The sequence below is a fragment of the Kogia breviceps genome, chromosome X (genome assembly GCF_026419965.1).
Source record: "Kogia breviceps isolate mKogBre1 chromosome X, mKogBre1 haplotype 1, whole genome shotgun sequence".
NCBI lineage: Eukaryota > Metazoa > Chordata > Mammalia > Artiodactyla > Physeteridae > Kogia > Kogia breviceps.
In genome coordinates, this window is record NC_081330.1 from 134,267,286 (window position 1) to 134,280,668 (window position 13,383).

Here is a 13,383-nt window from a genome sequence, read left to right on the forward strand (position 1 = left end):
AATAGACTCTTGTAAAAAATTCAATATTTAAAACGTCCAGGTAGCGCTTGATGGAGGAAGGCAGCCCATGGAGAATTCTTCTGTAAAAAAGAAGCACATCCTATTACTTCCCTATTTTCAAATGCAATTTTTCACTGTCTCTGTCTCCTTTAAGAAAGCAGATACCCTACCTGGGAGAAAAGGAAGGGTACTTAAATCATCTGTTTTTATTTTCGCTGTACTTTACCTGGGAAGGGGATGTTGTAGTGTCAGATCTTTGCTGCCCAATGGGATGGGATATTGAGATTTATTACGTGAAATGGGCTCACACAATTTTGGAGGCTGAGAAGTCCCAGGATTTGCCATCTGCAAGCTGGAGACCCAAGATGGTATATGTTCCAGTCCAAGGGCAGGACAAGATGAGAAGAGATGGCCCAGCTCAAGCTGAGAGGCAGGAAGAAAGGGGGCAAGTTCCACCTTCTTGTGACTTTTGTTCTAATCTGACATTCAACTGATTAGACAAGGCTCAGCCACCCTGGGGAGGGCAATCTGCTTTACTCAGTCCAGAGATTCAAATGCTAGTCTATCCAGAAACACCCTCCCAGACACACCCAGAGAGTCATGTGTCGTCCAGGGGCCCTGTGACCAGACAGGTTGGCACATAGAATTAATCCAAAGACTGTTCATTCTGTCCTGGCTATTCCTTGAGAACAGGGGCTCCTTGATTTGATTTTCTTGTGGACCCCAGTTGGGGTTGGGTCCAGGGCATTTCACTTCACAAATGCCCCCTGGATGCACCCCCAGGTCTCAGGGATCTCCACATGACTTCAGCATATTTTGCATAAAACTCTGTGGCTTCCACGTCCATGTTGGGGTTTTTAACCATCTTCCCCGCCATCGATTTACCTCGTCAGTCTCCAGGCTCGGAGACACGCCCTGTGGAGGATTAACAGGGAAACCACTTTAAGACGAGTCTTTGCTACTAAGGGGGGGGAAGCACTAAATTAAACCCACAGGGTCTGCTTCCTTTTTCTTTATTACCGTGCGCCCAATAGACTCTTTATTTTGCAAAATATATCGATTGCATGCTGACTCCTGGATAATGGGCTTCTCTACTCTGTTACGAGGATTAAATTATTAGCGATCAATGGAGCCTCTCGTAGAGATGCAGAATGTGTAATGCGTATACAGACGTGCAAGCGCGCTCCCTCTCCGGCACTCTCCCGACTGCATCCGTTTGTTTAAAGGCGGCGGATCTCAAGCAAGAGGGGAGAGAGGGAAGCAGACGGACAGAGCGCCCCCGGGCAGCCTGCTCAGGATAGAGACTAGCTTCCATGGCGACGGGAAGGTGGGTTTTCTCTAGCCCGTCGTGGGAGAAGCCCTCCGTGTCTCCTCTCTCTTCCTGTGCCCTTGGCAAGCACCGACGGGCAGGCCCTTGGCCACCAGCCTGTGGCATAAACACTGACATCACGGACACTAGCCAAAGTGGACCCAGGACAGCGTGTGCTGCGTGTGGGTGGAGTCTGGGAATTGGGGGGCCCCGGGATGGGCCTTCCCAACCGCTGGGAGGTGATTATGAGCTCCAGCGGAGCGGGTGATCCGTAATCGTCCAAGCTGTTCACTCGGTGCCCACCACCCCCTGGGCACGGAGAAAGCTAGCTGGACACGACAGACACTGTCTCGGAGGAGCAAGCGGACAGGTCCGGGATTTGTGAGCGAGGGCAGTGGCGAGCCCCCGAGGGAGCCGCTTCAGCTGGGAGGGGCCTCTCCACGCACCTGTGGACCTTGGAGGTGAGAACAGAGCCAGAAGCCGGGTGTCCCTGGGAACAGCGCTCCCGGCGGCGGCACAAGGAGGGGCCTGGCGGTGTGAGGAGCTCCAGGGCCACAGAGGGCGGTAAGCGCGCACAAGAAGGGCCGAGGAGAGGCCCCGGGACCCTGCGGGATACCGCGTGGTCTTTGTTTCAGCGTGGGTGCCGTGGAGGGATAGCCGGACAAGTTGGGAAAGTCCTGGAAACAGGAACAGAGCCGGGACTAAAGGCCAGCAAGGAGGCCCCACGACGCCGCCGGCGCGGGAACAGGGGGTGGATGGAGCGGGGCTATGTGCGGATGACGTGGACACCCCCCGCCACATCTCAGGGGACAGACGTGCACACCAGGCTGTGAGCACGCCGCCCACTTAGACCTGCTTTGTCTCCACCAAACAATGAAGAGGGAACAATCTTTTTTTTTTTTTTTTTGCAGTACGCGGGCATCTCACCGCTGTGGCCTCTCCCGTTGCGGAGCACAGGCTCCGGACGCGCAGGCTCAGCGGCCACGGCTCACGGGCCCAGCCGCTCCGCGGCACGTGGGATCCTCCCGGACCGGGGCACGAACCCGTGTCCCCTGCGTCGGCAGGTGGATTCCCAACCGCTGCGCCACCAGGGAAGCCCAAGAGGGAACAATCTCAATCTGTGGGCCACCCCCTCCCAGAACCAAGCTCACCGCACGCCCGGGTATTTATTAGGAGAGTCAGAGCATCGAACAGGTTTGTTCACCTCTGCAGATCTGTATCCCCGAGTCTGGGTTTTCTCGCTTCACCTGCTTTCGTCTGCCGTGTATCAGCCGTGGCGTGACTCCCCACTGGCTACGAGGCTTCAATTCAACGAAACATCCGACGCCCAGGGATGTCCCAGGGACCCCGTGACCATTCCCCTGTGGCGCAGGCACCCGTGTGCTGTCCCAGCTCCCCAGAGAGGAGCTTTCCTCTCACGTGAGCCTGCAGAGGCTAATCTCCCAGGTAGTTCTGTGTCCCATGTGGGTGCTGTCCCAGCCACTTGAAAGAGAAGCCATAGACGAATACCAAACCATCATCAAGACACTCGTGCCCAGAATGAAGAAACCAACGGGATCAAAGAGGGCGTCTCCTGTAGGTGGCCGGGGCCCTGGCTGGGCCTCCAAGAGGGTCCCCGCCTCGCAGGATCAGAGCACCTCAGTCACCAGTGGGACCGGGCACCCACGTGTCCGTCACAGCCCTGACCCGGCCACTTGGGATGCCAGCGCGTATCCTACATACATTTCTTTCGCTTCCAACGTGGGCCGGTGCTCGTCTGTCTTTAATAGATCTAATTATCAGAAAATGCACTTTGCAATCAGCCCCACACGACACAGGCCTGATTTTTCCGGCGTGCCAGCCAGCTGTGTGGGAAGGCGCAGCTCTAATCTCTCTCCCTCCACATGGTCCAGCAGATGAAAGTAATTTTGTGCTCAACTGTCTATAAGTAATTAGGCTGCGATGTAAAGGGGTCTTTATGAATCCGTTCGGAATGAGGGTATACGGAGTAATTATGAGCAATCGTCCCCCTTACTAAGATACACCTTATGCATTTTACATGAGCTCCCGTTATTAGCATAACCTGCGTATCAAAGCTCTGCGGATCCACTGTCTTCCTTTTCATGTAACAGAGGCTGAAATTCCCCAGAAATATAATAATTTGAAAACAGGGGCGAAGATGGTGATCAGCTTCAGCTGTAATTTGTTACATTTCTCTCCTTTGTTTTTCGCCGGGTAGAGACGCCGGCCCGTGGAGGCCCCATTGTACCCACAGAACGAGTGTTCCTCTTCCACCGCGAGGGGGGCCTCGGTGTGCAAGCGGCCGTCACGCATGTCAGACGCACACACGGAATGCCCTCATCTTACTCGTGAGGAGCTCACAAGAAGAGAGCTCCATTTTGCTAAATAAGCCACACTGACTCCTGGGCCCTGTGATTTGGAAAGACGGGTCATGGACGCCCCCGACCAGACACTTCTTTAGGGTTCCTCCGTTCAGACCTTCTGGGGTCACGGCGAAGGGTGTGCGTCGGAGCCCCCAGAACGTCTGCCCCCGGTAAGTTGCATAGCACCCTCTGTGCGGAACTGCCCGCCCTGTGCCGGCCAGATGTTAGAAGGGGCTGCTTGAATCAGAGGGAGAGCGTGAGCCCTCACCTCACGTGGACGTTCGGAGACCTAAAAGGAAGTAGGTGGGACAGTATATTGAATGTGCCTGAGATGTTTTATGGCTCTGGGTTTTTCACGGCCAAACAGCCTCCTGGCTCAGGCATAAACATCCTTGAATGTTCTCAAGATGCCCCAACTTTCTTGCTCTGGACTGTCCAGGAAGAGGTGGCCAGAGACGTTTGGGGTATGAAGAGATGGTGAGGAAAGGAAGAACCAACCGAACGCCCATCAACAGGTGAACGGGGTCCGCGCACACGGTGGAATACGACTCAGCCGTGAAAAGGAGAGAAGCCCTGACGCAGGCTACCGCGTGGACGGACGTTGAACACGATGCTCAGGGACACAGAGTGTGCGATTCCATTGATAGGAAACGTCCAGAACAGGCCAATCCAGAGACATAAAGTAGGGTTGTGGTGCCAGGGGCCGGGAGGGGGGAGTGACTGCTCATGAGGACAGGGTTTCCTTTTGGGGGGGATGGAAATGCTTTAGAACCAGACAGAGGTGCTGCTCACACGACGTTGTGAATGTGCGAAATGCCTCTGAGTTGGTACTTTGAAACGGTTAATTTCCCACTATGGAAATGTCACCTCAACTTTTTAAAAGGAAGAGAGAAGCTATATAGATACGTACATATATATACATATGTATATAGATGTAAATTAGGTGAGACTAATTTCATGCTATAGAATCAGCACTGCAAGACAGAACAGGATAAAATACCACATCCATACAGCTCAGAGGTATTTGGACATGTTTATGCATGCAGCTCAGTGATATTTGATAATTTTTAAAATTGAAGTATGGTTGATTTACAATGTTGTGTTAGTTTCTGGTGTACAGCAAAGTGATTCAGTTATACATATACACGTATCTATTCTTTTTCACATTCTTTTCCATTATGATTTATTACAGGAGACTGCATGTAGTTCCCTGTGCTATACATTAGCATAAATTGATAATTTTTATTTATGAAACTCAGAGGTATTTGGACATTTTTATCTATACAACTCAGAGGTCTTTGGACGGTTTTATTTATGCAGCTCGGTGGTATTTGATTATTTTTATTTATGCAACTTAGAGGTATCTGATCATTTTTATCCATGCAACTCGGTGGTATTTGATCATTTTTATTTATGCAACTCAGAGGTCGTTGGTCACTTTTATCCATGCAACTCAGTGGTCTTTGGTCACTTTTTCCGATGAACAAAACTGTGTACATCTTTGCTTAGAAACGAAATGATCCAATTTATAACAAGGGGCATAAACATATTACCTCGCACCCAGGACTCCCCTCAACACACACGTGTGACCTCGGAGAGGGTTCTTGGCCACCCGAGGTTCTGCTGTTCGCCTCAAGTCGGCGACTTGCTCCCTTCCTCCGGGAAGGCTGTTCTGGCGTCGCCCTGCTCCAGTTTAGAGTAACTGCCACCACGTGCTGCAGGTGACGTGAGATTATGCCGAAACCCCGGTAATCGCGAGGCCCCGGCAGGGCTACGCAATTCACAGGGAACCCACACCAGCTCTCCCAAGGTTTGCTCTGCTGGGGAAAACGGTGATTCCTGCAGCTCCGTGGGGGCCTCGCTGATTCCCCCCCAAACTCCGGCTTTATCTAGACAAAGACCGGTATTCCTCCAAGTGGCGTGTGTTTGCTGCAACTCCAGCCATACGCTGATTTGAAAACTCTCTTGTTTCCCTTTAGAATTTATGTCAGCAGAGACCATCCGCCAGAAAAAAAAAAAATTGATTGTTCATTCACACGTGCGAGCGAGCACGGGCTCCCAGCTCTTAAAGACGATAATTACATTGTTTTCAAACATCCCCCATCATGCCAGCTCCATTAGGATCCAAATTGCTTTCCCACAATTTGAAAGGAAAATATTTCTCCGCGGAGATGACGGCAGACGTTACATTTTCCGCGGCCGTGGTGTCCACGCCGTGCAGAGGGCTGTGAGGACCACCTCCAAGCTGACGGATAACCATGATGGGATTTCACTCATCCGGACCTGGTGATAAACAAGCGGTCCAGAGGCAGCGACGTGCTGGGCTGGTGATGTTTGTTACGCGCTGCTTCAAAGGATGATGGTGTGGATGCCCGGTCGCCTCGTAATTGCTGGCTTGCTAAACATCCAAGCTTTCGTCCTCAGTGTTCTGCTAAAGCGGTTAAGAGGTCTAACTCCTTAATAGCCGCGAAGGAAAAAAAGAAGCAGCTGGGGGGCTGGTGGGGTGATGGGGAAGGCTATTCCTGTGGACATGTCAATGCTCTTGGGCCGCTGGCTAATTGCACTGGTCCAAAACGTCCCCGAGGAAAGCCAGGTCAGAGCTTTGTTTTTCTTACCTCATCTGCGTTGTTGCTGCTGTTGTTTTTCTCCCTCAGCATCATAACAGGACCATCAAGGCTTCAGGATTCTGTTTATGACAGAGACACTGGTTTCGGAACCAAGGCGCCTTTGGTCATGTCCCGCGCTACCACTCAGAAGCTAATATTAAAAAGAGAATGTTGGGGCTTTCCTGGCGGCTCAGCGGTCGGGAGTCCGCCTGCCGATGCGGGGGACGCGGGTTCGAGCCCCGGTCCGGGAGGATCCCACGTGCCGCGGAGCGGCTGGGCCCGTGAGCCGTGGCCGCTGAGCCTGCGCGTCCGGAGCCTGTGCTCCGCAAGGGGAGGGGCCACGGCAGTGAGAGGCCTGCGTACCGCAAAAAAATTTAAAAAATTAAAAAAAAAAGAAAGGTTTTTGTTTGGATTTTTTTTTTTTTTTTGGCCACAGGATGTTCAATCTGCCCTTTAACACCAAGATGGCTCGAGGCATTGCATATCAGCCCTGTTTTCAGATTCAGACTCCATAAGGGTAACAACCTCGCATCTTCCCATCTCCATCTGCAGGTGAGTTCTGCAGTTCATCACGGCATCCGTCCGACGTCCCTGGATGCAGGTGACATCGCAGACATCCCAGAGGTTGACTTTCTGGGTTGGAGATCTCAGCCGGATGCCCAGATGTGGCGTCGTATTCCTCTTGACTGTTCCTCCAAAACTCACTGCACATTTTCAAATGCGTAAACCTGTGAGCAATGGTGTTTCGAGTGCCCGTTTCCCCATGAGAAAGGACAGGACATCCACAGCAGGTGTGTGAAAACGGACTTCTGAGACTTTGCTGGCCAGAAGCACACAGACCTGGCAGACAGAAGCAGTGACATCAAGTGATGTTTCGGGTTTAGCAAAAAAAAAAAAAAGAAAAAAAAAGTCTTCAACTATTTTTTTCAAATATTTTGGTCTTGGCAAAGCCTACTTTTTAAAATGTGTTTTCTTTCATTTTTAGACCCATGAGTATTTCAAGGGAAATGTAATCCATCTGACAGAAGCATTTATTTTTTAGCTCACCACAGACAAAGTGAGAATTTCGGATTGTTTACGCACCACTTTTACTGGCACTTAGAAACCATGAGGCTGCTGGGGGAAATTTGGTCATTTCCCAAACTGGAATACCGTGCGAGGTATGAAGGAGAAGAAGAAGATGGAGAATGCAGTGACTTAGCCAGAAGCAACACATTCAGAAAGGAAATTCAACAAGGGAACCAGAAGTAACTCCCGCTATATGATAACTTTATTCTTCGTTTGCACCCAGACTATATCTAGAGCACGTCCTGGGCACGGCAGGGAGAAAAGAAATAGAATAAAACACAAACTCTGTGTGCTCTCGTCAGTAGCACGGCTCATAAAGACCGAGAAAGAATTGGAGAGCAGTGAAAGCGCAGCAGACACAGCTACAGGAGAGACTCCGTTCCGCAAACTCACCGGCCACGTGGCCACGAGTACCTGCACCGTGTGGTCGCTGTGTCTTTCCGTGAGCAGTTACTGGGCTCCAGCGAGGAGCCAGGGACGGACAGATGTACCAGGAGGAGATCTGGATAAGAGCGCATTCGTTTCAGAAAACAGAACTGGGTGAGCACTCCTCAACCATCTTTTTATTTTGTCTATTTATAGAGAGATAAAAGCCTCCAAAGTAAGGAGCTCATTAGAGGAAAGCAGAACAGAATCTTTGCCAGGGAGGAGTCCCCAGTCTATGGTGAAGGAGCCCTCAGTCCATCCAGAGAGGAGGGGAGAAATCTTTAATCCATGGCAGAAGAGCCCCCGGTCCAGTCATTGTAAGCCAATTCTGCAGAACCAAGAAATGAACCGTGGCTCAAGTCACTGGGACCTCTGTCCTCCTTGGACCTCAGGGAGCTGTGCCCCCAACACGGGGTAGCTGAGCTGGGTCCCAGGGGCCACCCACTTATCTCATCCCCAAGAGGAACAAAGGCAGGGTGTGCATATCCCAACGAACAGATATTCAGGCATTCCTGAAGCATCACAGAAAATTTAGCCAATAGGGATAACACCACCTTAAAGGGCTTTTCCACAGGGAACATCCAATTAATTACCAGGGATGAATCTTTCCTGCTTAACAAAGCTGCAAGACATTCTAATGTCTTCCTCTTTATCATCCTGAGGATCTGCTTGAGAACATCAGTGAACAGAGTCAACTTTGCTGTTTCTGTAACGATGGAGTCCTCTTATGTGATGGTTAATTTTTTGTGTCTACTTGGCTGCACCTTGTCTCCCAGATGTGTGGCCAGACATTATTGTGGATGTGTCTGTGAGGGTGTTTCAGGATGAGATTCACATTTATATCGGTGGACTTGGAGTAACGCACGTTGCTCTCCATAACGGGGGTGGGCCTCGTCTAATCAGTTGACGGCCTGACTGGAGCAAAAACATTGATATCCTAGATCAAGAGAGAATTCTGCACAGATGGCCTTCAGACGTCAGCTACAACATCGGCTCTTCCCTGGGTCTCCAGTCGGAGGTACTACCCCAGAGATTTTGGACTTCCAGCCTTCACAATCATGTGAGTCATTTCCTTATAAGAATCTCTTTCCCTCTCTCTAGGCGATGGATATAGATAGATAAACAGCAGACAGATAGATGAGAGATAGATAGATAAAAGATAGCTACATAGATATGTACATACATACATACATAGATACATAGATGATAGATAGACAGACAGATAGATACATAGGCAAGTTCTGTTGGCTCTGTTTCCCAGGAGAACCCTGGCTAATACAACCTGTCTTCCCTTTTTCTCCTACCATGTATTTTCTGGCAATGTGACTCCTGTGCAGCATTGAAGGTGGCAGTGACACAATAGCTAGAAATGTGCGAATAAGTGTTATGCCGTAATTATCACCAGAAGGAAGGCTTGGTAGAAGAAAATACTGACGTCATCAGCTGGCCCAAGGAAATGTGAATTGGATGTATCCTTGTCACCCACTTCAACCATCGGGAAACTCCAAGACAGGAAAATACAATAAATAACCTGAATTCTTCTTCCAGGTGATATCTGCTTAGACGTTTCACCATGTTTTAATTCCATAGAATTGCCTACTTGTGTGAGAGAGGAATACTTGGATATCTACCTGGAAATTTCAGAGCATGTTTGGAAACAGCGACATATGTTATAGCCCACGAAAGGGCTGGATCCCAAGGACCCCCTCAGCTACGGTCCTTGCCATAAAAACGAAGAATCGAATAATCTGTAGGAAAGGCGTGTTTGATTTAATTTCCTGATCTCTGCAACACGGCCTCCCTGTACTTGGCAAGGGTGGTGGGCGAGGCTCCCAGCCCAAGTGCCCTTGAATATTCCATTAGAAATCAATTAAGCCACGTCTGCTCAGAAACACTCCAATCATCTGAGGTTATACGCCGTGCCTGGTGCATTTATAACCTCCATGTAAGTAGTCCCCAGAGACCCCCTAATGTGTAAACAGCATAAAAAATGATCCTTTATTCCTGCAAGCTTCACCTGCCACCTTAATTGAATAAATGGGGCTGTGATCCGGGAACACTTCTGCACGCATGCATCACGATGACTCATCCGCCACACGTGGACACACGCCCACCTCTCCCCTCTCCCCTCGCTGAAGAGATAGTCCAGGACGATTCTCTTTTATCAAATGCACATTCTGCTGCAAATACTGCAGGTCTACGCTTTTTTCCTCTCCCCACCCCAGCCTGCAGAAGGAATACAAATTAATGTTTAAGGCAACCATGTCCTATGTCCTACGTATTCAATAGTATAGAAAGGACACGTCCAATTGTGAGGACCATGCCCCAGACGTAAGTTGGTTTTACCTTAAACAAAACCCCACCTGCAGGTCAGGGAACCACCTCTCATGACGCAGTTTTGCCAATCTGTGGGACGTGGCCCAGGCTTGCCCTGTTAGAAAGAAAAGGAATGACAAGTGTTTTGGAAAATGCCCCCAGAGCTGCACAAATCAACGCCAGGCACAGTCCCCAAATCTCCCTTAAAATGAGCTCCACGTCTCCGCGGTGGCCCTGGGGCCCTGCCCCGCCCAGAACCTCGACGCCACCCCCCTACGCTGTCTCCACACCAGTGTGCTTTCCTAGGCACACCCCACCCCACCACTACCCCCGACCACTGGTCACTTTCCCTATTTGATGTCCTTAAGAATTCTCAACAGTGCCTGGGTTGTCTCGTGGATGCACTAGGTTCCACTTTGTTTTCTTTCTTCCTCTCCTGGAATGCATGCTCCCCCCCCCCCACGGTAATTTTTAACTGTGATAAAACAACACAACGTACAATTTACCACCTTTGCCTTTTTTAAGTGCACAGTTGAGTGGCATTAAGTCCATTCACATGCCACCATCCCCACTGTCTTTCTCCAGAACTTTGAGCAGTTTTTTTGTGTGTGTGGGACGCGGGCCTCTCACCGTTGTGGCCCCTCTCCTTGCGGAGCGCAGGCTCCAGACGCGCAGGCGCAGCGGCCACGGCTCACGGGCCCAGCCGCTCCACGGCACGTGGGATCCTCCCGGACCGGGGCACGAACCCGCGTCCCCTGCATCGGCAGACGGACTCCCAACCACTGCGCCACCAGGGAAGCCCCAAGCATAGCTTTTTAGGGTGATACCTTAATTGTCACTCATAGTCTGCCACCTACAGGAAGATGACGCCTATGAACCCCAGTCTCCCACCAGGACACCAAGCCCATCAGGCACAAGTTACTTGAACTTAAGTACAAGGTCACACGGAAAGAAGCAATCGCCAGAGGACAGGCATGGCCAGTGCAAACATGAACCCACACGGGTCTGGTCTTACAGCCTTAGGGCTGTACCCTGAGAGCTCGCCACATGATGACAATCCTGGTGGCGTGGCTCCCACCCCCCCCTTCAAATAAAAAGAATAATGTTAAATTATGATCAATGTACCATTCTGTGTTCTTAATTCTCAGGCACTCTCTTTATCTTAATATTACTGAAATCAAAACGTCTTTCAAAAAGAAATGGACATGTGATCCATGGTGGATTTTTTTTTCCAATAAGTCCTTTCCTTTCGAATCACTAGTTTATTTTATAGCTCATGTCATCATTAGATTGAGAAAATACGGTGTGTGTTCCAAGGAATGAAGGTGAATATTTTAAAACATTCTTTGCATTTATGGATTGAATATGTGTATCCTCCTAAAATTTATATATGGAAACCCCATCCTCCAAGGTGATGGTGTCAGGAGGTGGGGCCTTTGGGAGGTGACGAGGTCATGAGGGTGGAGCCCCCATGGATGGGATTAGTGTCCTTATAAAAGAGACCCCAGAGAGCTCCCTCGCCCCTCCCGTCAGGTGAGGACACAGAGAGATGACGTCCATCTATGAATCAAGAAGACAGTCCTCATCAGACATTAAGTCTGCCCTTGGCAGGGCCTTGGACGTCCAGCCTCCAGCACCATGAGAAATAAATATCTGTGGTTTAAACCCCCCAGTCTCTAGTATTTTTTGTGATAGCAGCCCAAACAAATTAAGACACTCACCAAAAGGATTTTCTGCTTAACATTTACATAACTGGGGAAAAAAAAATCACGTCAACTAAATGCATACAAATGAGCATTCTGTTTAAACAAAGTGTGACCCACTCACCAATTCCTGCTGACTTCTGTAAACACTTCTCCCTAATGCTACATGGTCTCTACTTAAAGCCAATTTAAATTAATTTCCTTTCTTAAATTTCCTAGAGAGCTGACAGCAGGGTTTGGGTTTATAGGAAGAGCATGAGGTGAAGTTAGAAATCTTTGGCATATGACAAACTTGATCAAGTTCTCGGGGTCCACTCAGAAGGGACACAGCAGAAGAACATGTTTAACTTTGATTTTTCACTTGCCTTAGCCAAGGAAAAAAATGTTGAAAGAGGGGAAAAGAGATGCTATGAATAACTATTACACACACACACACACACACACACACACACACACACACACATGCATTGCATGAACACAGAACACCTACAATTGCCAGACAGAACAGCTGGAAGGTAGATGTGCAATTTTGGTAAGGTTGTGTTCTTAATACAATTGCTTATTTTAGAACAAGCAGTCTGAGGACTGTCGGAAAACTTATTAAAAGTGGATTTTTCCATGAGTCTCTCTATATTTTTAAAGCACACCTTGTGAAGTAACTGCCATGTTGTTCTGAGCTGTAGGTAAGCAAGTCATTTGTTAAAAGGAAATTTCTGGTTCCACTGGAGAGTTCTAGGTTAGAGGTTTTTGCTGAGGCTTTTATGTGCTAACTCTCATAAAAAGTCCTTCCAATCTGGGCAGTTTTCTCACCGTTGCCATCTCTCTGTTTCTAACTGTGAGTTTCTCTGGGAGTAAATACCACTTGGAGCTCAGCGCCGCCAACCCAGTCTCCTCCTTATTGGGCATTTAGAATAGCTCCTCAGTTTGATCTGTCCTTGAAATACTCCACCTTTGTCTTGGGCAAGAAGCAGAAACAAAGACTTTATGAAATTAAAAACTGAATAAAACTGCTAGAGGCGATGTGAAGGTAGGCGAGTTGGGCCGCGCTGGGATGGATTCCTCCTCATCTTCCTCCGCAGCGGGTTTGGGCTCCGTTGACCGGCAGCTGCACCATTTCATCGAGGTAGAGACTCAGAAGCAGCGCTTCCAGCAGCTGGTGCACCAGATGACAGAGCTTTGTTGGGAAAAGTGCACAAAGGACAAGCCCTGGGCCAAAGTTGGACGGTCCGCCTGAGGCCTGTTTTGTGAACTGCAGTGAGCGCTTCATTGATACAAGCCAATTCATCTTGAATCGACCGGAACAGACCCAGAAATCCAAGCCAGTCTTCTCAGAAAGGCTCTCTGACTGACCTCAGCATTACCGCTTTGGAAAAGGGAGGTAGTTCAAGAAATGAAGAGCTGTTGAAGCAAAGGCTATGGGGACATCAGCCCCCACCTTTGTCACTCTTGGGATATCCTGTCATCTGAGAATGAACAAAGACCAATTTTTGTTTGTGGGTGGGTTTGAGGGTCAAATGTGTTTGGGGTTGTGTTTTTTAATGCTAATCGTGGGAAAACAATTGACTGATGAATGGAAAAGTCTACTAGATGTG

The 13,383-nt window shown here is 49.3% G+C and overlaps 1 pseudogene; it reads left to right on the plus strand.

Moving 5' to 3' along the window:
* Positions 1-12,842: 12,842 nt before the first annotated feature.
* On the plus strand, positions 12,843-13,140 carry LOC131748557 (mitochondrial import inner membrane translocase subunit Tim8 A pseudogene; annotated as a pseudogene).
* Positions 13,141-13,383: the final 243 nt, after the last annotated feature.